A 6,693-nucleotide genomic window follows, 5' to 3' on the forward strand; every position below is an offset into this window, starting at 1 on the left:
TCAGTACCTAAACTTTAAAGGGGACTCAACCCTTTTTTCATTTGTAGTATAGACCAATTTTGAGTAGACGTCACATACTATGGATGAAAGCTGCTATGATTACTCTACTTTTAAAGCATACATTTGATTTAAACAATAGATCTACATAATATTCACATATGCTGTTCCTAGGGGATGTATTGTATTAGCCCTACAGTTACAGCATGAAATATTTTTTTACCCTTTTACTAACATTTTTACATAACATTTTTTTATTTTATCTCACAATTCTGACTTTTTTCTCACTAATGCAAGTTTATATCTTCTAATTCAGACTTTATAACTTGATTTAACAAAACTAGTGAGTTTGTTCATTCTGAGGGAAAAATACCAGAAGTGTAATTGCGAAAGTAAAGTCAGAATTTTTAAATATAAAACCAAATTTACCTTTTTTTATTCTTTTATTCCATGGCTCCATAGACTGCCACTTGAACCGCCCACAAAAAACGTCATCCCTGTTTCGGATCTGTAAGACTATCCCACTATCTGTCAATTTCATTGAATAACAGTGCTTATGGCTGGGTGACAAGCTCTTGTAATATGCAAATAACATTTTGACAAATGACATCCAATGTTTTTTGAAAACCAAAGTCACTGCACCCGTTTACCAAGAAATTTTAGAGCTGATTTAGATGCTGATTTCATATTCCAGCAGGATTTGGCACCTGCCCACACTGCCAAAAACACCAAAAGTTGGTTAAATGACCATGGTGTTGGTGTGCTTGACTGGCCAGCAAACTCACCAGACCTGAACCCCACAGAGAATCTATGGGGTATTGTCAAGAGGAAAATTAGAAACAAGAGACCAAAAATGCAGATGAGCTGAAGGCCACTGTCAAAGAAACCTGGGCTTCCATACCACCTCAGCAGTGCCACAGACTGATCACCTCCATGCCACGCCAAATTGAGGCAGCAATTAAAGCAAAAGGAGCCCCTACCACGTATTGAGTACATATACTGTAAATGAACATACTTTCCAGAAGGCCAACAATTCACAAAAAATGTTTTTTTTATTGGTCTTATGAAGTATTTTAATTTGCTGAGATAGTGAATTGGTGGGTTTTTCTTAAATGTGAACCAAAATCATCACAATTAAAAGAAACTTAAACTACTTCAGTCTGTTTGCATTGAATTTATTTAATACACAAGTTTCAAATTTTGAGTTGAATTACTTAAATTAACTTTTCCACGACATTCTAATTTATTGAGATGCACCTGTATGTCATCTGATTGATGTCTTGAGGTGTAGTAACCATAGTACAAGCGGAATAATTGACTTCAGGCCGTTGAATTCTTAGAAAATAAAGCACACCCGAGGTGTACAATGCATCACCGCCTCGGGTGTGCATTATTTTCTAAGAATTCAAGGCCCTCAATTATGTTCACAATGGTGTTTTAGAAAGCCAGACAAATTAGTATATAATAATAGAAATAACAACAATTTTAAATTATTGTTATCCATGTGACATCATAGCCATATATTGTAAAACAACTGCACTGTAAAATAAGTGAAAATTAATATTTCATAAGTATATTATTTTTGCTTTGCAGTACAGTAGGAAAAGTACAATACTTTCCTAATTTCTACAATTGAAAGAGATATTTTGAATTTGGACTGCAGTAACATTACCCATTTGAACCGCTAGGTGTCAGCAGTTCATACTGCACTTTTAAGCTTTTATTTAGATGGAAAACTCCAGCTTCAGTGAAAACAGGCTTACAAAAATGTGCCTCACTTTAAATCTAGTGAAATGCTGTAATCATCTGCCGTGAAAATAAAGCATAACTGGTGGCCACTGCATTCCCAAACATGTGCTAAACTCACAGCATATGCAATAAACGAGTTCACTGCATTCACTGTGAACTGAGCCGTTCTGAGGCGTGGAAAACACTGGATCATGAGCTGATTGTCTGAATGAAGTGCGTGCTTCGCTTTGAAACGTGCAGCGAAATCAGACTTGATGAAGGGATTAAGCCATATTGTGCCAAAGCATAATGGCCCAAAACACATCTTTAAAGACCTTTTATATTACAATAAGAAGTTTAAATATATTTTAAAAACCACTTATATATACCACTATATTGATAATACCCCTGGTGAAAAAAACAGCATATGCTGGTAGTTATGTTTTGATGCTGGAATGCTGGTTAGGTAGGTTTTGATGCTGGTTTAAGCTGGTCCTTTGCTGGTTTTTGCTGGTCATGTTGCTGGTCAAGGACCAGCATGAACCAGCATAAACCAGCTAAGGACCAGCATACCTAACCAGCATTCCAGCATCAAAACATACCTACCAGCATATGCTGTTTTTTTCACCAGGGACCATTACATCCCTAACTTAAATTCTTGTTTTTATGCTTTGTCTGTGTCTTCATGATCACTTTTCTTTAGCTATCGGCTACTATGGATGTTTTTATGGCCTTAAAAAACGTATAAGCTGGGAACGGTTGCACATTCACTCGTTATCTTTATCCTTGTGTGTTTGCCGTTGGGTATTAGAGCGCGTGTGTTTATATCATGACGTGTTAATGTGTCACATCAACAAAGACTGAGAAGGTTTCTGAGGTTTTCATAATCTGGGGTCGACTCGAAGTCATTTCAGACCTCTTTATGATCGCCTTTGTGCACATATGAGATGTGTGACAGTAAGCCGGGTTCACGGAGAGGACACACTCCTCGGCGCTGATATGAGAAGTGTTGGTGTCTGTTATCTGAGCCCCATATTAATTTGGCTGTGACGGATGTTAGCCTGGTCTAGCGTGGCCGATCGTCTCTGGGGAAAACACGCCATAATCCTCTAATCCTTTCCCCTTGGGATTCTGTCTAATCAAGCGCTCTTTAAAATGAAAGCGCGCACACAATCTGAATACTAACGCCCATACATTGCAAATTTTTGTCACTTGGTATCTGCCACAGCTCTTCTGTAAGTACAGTGCTGAGCTTTTGCTTCAAAAACTTTGAGACATCAGTTCAGCATCAGCATTTATAAAGGTAACCTACTTGATTTAATGATAGAAACTTGAAGAGATGGTGTTTATTTATTAACACTGGAGCGAGCGTGCTGTCCACAAACAGACAACCGTAATGTTTGAGCATGACAGACCTTAAAGGATTATTTCTGGTTCAACACAAGTTAAGCTCAATCCACAGCACTTGTGGCATAATGTTGATTACCACTAAAATTAATTTCCACTTGTCCATCCTTTTCTTTATTAAAAAAGGCACAGTGAAAGTGAGCCAAGACATAAATGTTAAAATATAACATGTTTCAATAGTATATGCACAAGTAGAACTTTACACAAGGTGTATTTTTTGGAAATTTGTCAATAATAATTAGACATAATTTTGCTGAGTGTGTTACTGTGCTGGTAATTTGACAGGTTTAGGACTGCCATGGACAGTTTACCAATCAGATGAAAATGTTTGCAATGCAGAGGTGACATCTGTACAATTTCAGTTTTACATATATTCTAAATCACGAACATCGTAAAGACTTCTAGTAGACATCTATTTGACATCTGATAGGAAGCTTCCTATAGACATATTGCAGATGAGCAAACACTCTAAAAATTACGTCTTCCAGATGTAAATGCAGATGTCAAATAGACGTCTCCCAGATGTGCGTGCTATCAGAGACAGAATCTGCATCTGAAAAAAGGCTGGGTTCAACTTCCCAGATAGCACACGTACATCTGCAAGATGTCTGTTAAAGATCACTTGATCTGGAAAGCATCTGCTCTGTAAAAACATCTGATAGACGTCTGTAAGATGTTCGTTTAACATCCATTCTAAACCCTAAACATCTTAAAGTCATCTAATAGACGTCTATTTGACATCAGATAGGAAACATTCTACAGACGTATTGCATATGAGCAAACACTCTAAAAAATACGTCTTCCAGATGTAAATGCAGACGTCAGTCAGATGTCTTCATGATGTATGTGTACTATCAAGGTTGTTAAATCATTTTATTGGGTTATTATATATATATATATATATTTTTTTTTTTTTTTTTTTTTTTTAAACTCGTGCTGGGTAGTTTTTCTGCACTCTAAAAAATGCTGGGTTCAGCCTGTTGGGTCATTTTATTGGGTTATTTTTAATATTTTGGCTCAGGCGCTGGGTATGAAACAAATGATGAAACCCCTTCACATGCGCTGGGCCAGGGTAACCCAATGCTGGGTAGTCTGTGCCAAACCGGTTAAAACTGGTTAAATTTGTCAGCAGTCATGTGTTCTGTCCTGAGAGAAAACCTGACCGATGAGAAACTTAAATTAACCTTTGTATTACATTGTACTTCATTTCAAATTATCACTGTATACATAGAAAACCATCAGTAGTGTCATTTGTCCTTTTTTTGTTTAAATGTACGTCGCAGCTACCATCTGCTTGTAACACTAACCTTTTACAAACATAGCATCCACCGGACCTACACTCAAAACGAACGACGTGTCGGCGCCACCATGGAAGTTTCACCTCCCACCAAAATGAATGCGTGACCAGTATATGTATATATATATATATATATACACACATATACATATACATGTATATACGTGTGTGTGTGTGTGTGTATATATATATATATAAAACAGATTTTAGAGTACATTTTTATTTCATATGAAAAACCTTAGATAGATTAACTGACCCAGCACAACGCCACCAAACAACCCAGCAACTGGGTTAATGCAAAAAAAAAACAAAAAAAACAAAAACAAGCTAGGTCAAAATAACCCAGCTTGTGTTCTGTTCAATATTCACCCAATGCTGGTTTGCCAAATAACCCACAAATGGTTGTTTTTAAACCCACATTTTTTTATAGCGTAGATGCATTTACTGTTTAAAGCAGGCCATGAATGCAGTTAACCTGCACTCACAAATGCATAATTATTGTTTTGATGTTTAAAAAAATGCTGAATACTGATATTTCAAATGATTTGGGGGGTAAAAAGGGAAAACATACTTTAAATATAAACCTAAAACCGCCAGTAGGTGGCGGCAAATCACTGCATGAGTGAGTCATTGAGTCATTCCTTTAACTGATTGTTCAAACAGCTGATTGATTCAGTAAAGAGACAGAAGCTAAACAGTCCTGCAGTGGCTATGTTTAGAACTATTTTAGTTGTAAAAATACAGCAAAAATATGAACTCTTGTGTCTAAAATGTACGTCACTTAATATTAACTTTGTTTATTTAGCTTGTTCATGAAATCAATATCACATTTGCAGCCATGCTGATATTTTAAGATAAACATTACTCTTTGTGTGATATTAACTGAATCAGATGATATAAATAAAGTCATACTGGGGCATTTTTGTCCCCTTATCTTGAATCTTGGGAGAATTCTAAATGTATTTTAATAGACTAAACTCTACAGTGAACTCTAGAGCAGTAGTCAAACCTACATCATGTAGTGTATGCGCATGCTTTCCGGGTGTGGTTTTGTTCGGTTTTCGCAATATACTCAGGGTTGCCAGGTTTTCACAACAAAACCTGCTGAATTGTTACTAAAAACTAGCCCAGTGGTGTTTCACAGGGGTCTTACCCCCTGTAAAAATCATGTTCCAGGGGGCTAAATATCATTTTTGGGGTCGTTTCAACCTTCGGCAACAGTGTAAAAGTATCCCATCTCCACAGAGAAGCCATGGACTTGGCAACACTGAATATACTCAATACTCTAACACATGTAAACAGATAAATCATTAATAAGATCAATAAGATGATTTTAGTGTGAAAAATGGCTATTAACCTTTTCTGTAGTTATAAATTGTACAACTTACCATGACACCCAATATGTTCATAAAACAATGCAGGTTTTACAGTTTGGCCCCAACGATTACAGAGGTAATCGTTAATTCTGAAACTAGCCTACACTTTCTGATTTTATCTTAGACCACAGTTTTATTTGCTAAAAAAGAAAAAACAGTGCAGCCCCCATACTTCTCTCAGGGCTGTTTAGCTCTTTTAAAGAAATGCAGAACCTGCCACCCAGGCCAGTTAATCCTCACTTCCTGTTTCATTTTGGGCCTAATCCAAACATAGCACAGCTGTGCTCTAACTGCAAGTTTTTGCCAGATTAGTTTCATACCGTCCAAGAGTGTAGATGAAGGGTTGCCAGGTTGAGTAAATACTTTCCGAACTGTGAAAGAAAATAAGAAAAACATGAACACGCTAATGCAGCAATTAGATGAAATACTAAATAACTTAAGTGAGTCAGAACTAATGGATTTCCAGACTCTAATCAAATCACACTGCTGTATAAAGCTGCTCTTTAAATCTCCAAAAACATGTATAAGAAGGCATAGCGGTTGCCAGATTGTCACAGCATTGCATCAGCGACAAGTTCTAAGATGTAAACCAGAGGCGCAGCCGTTATTGGTGACTGAACCTCTTCCTGATGAAAGAAGCGGTGCTTGCCGACAGAGGAGGGCAAGCACCTCATTGGTCATTCAGGGCTGGTTTCTATGACTCCCGGATGGGCAACCAATTACAGTGTAGCGGAACAGTTCCCGTCTTCATCATTAGCTGGTGTGAGTCTAGTTTGATGTTTTTATCATCAGACAAAGGGGCGTAAAACTGACCGGGAGGAGAATCAAAAGCAATAGGGAAGATGGATTATATATCCGTGTCCTCTCCTCTTTGTTATAAGATTAATA

The sequence above is a fragment of the Labeo rohita genome, chromosome 17, assembly GCF_022985175.1.
Source record: "Labeo rohita strain BAU-BD-2019 chromosome 17, IGBB_LRoh.1.0, whole genome shotgun sequence".
Lineage (NCBI taxonomy): Eukaryota > Metazoa > Chordata > Actinopteri > Cypriniformes > Cyprinidae > Labeo > Labeo rohita.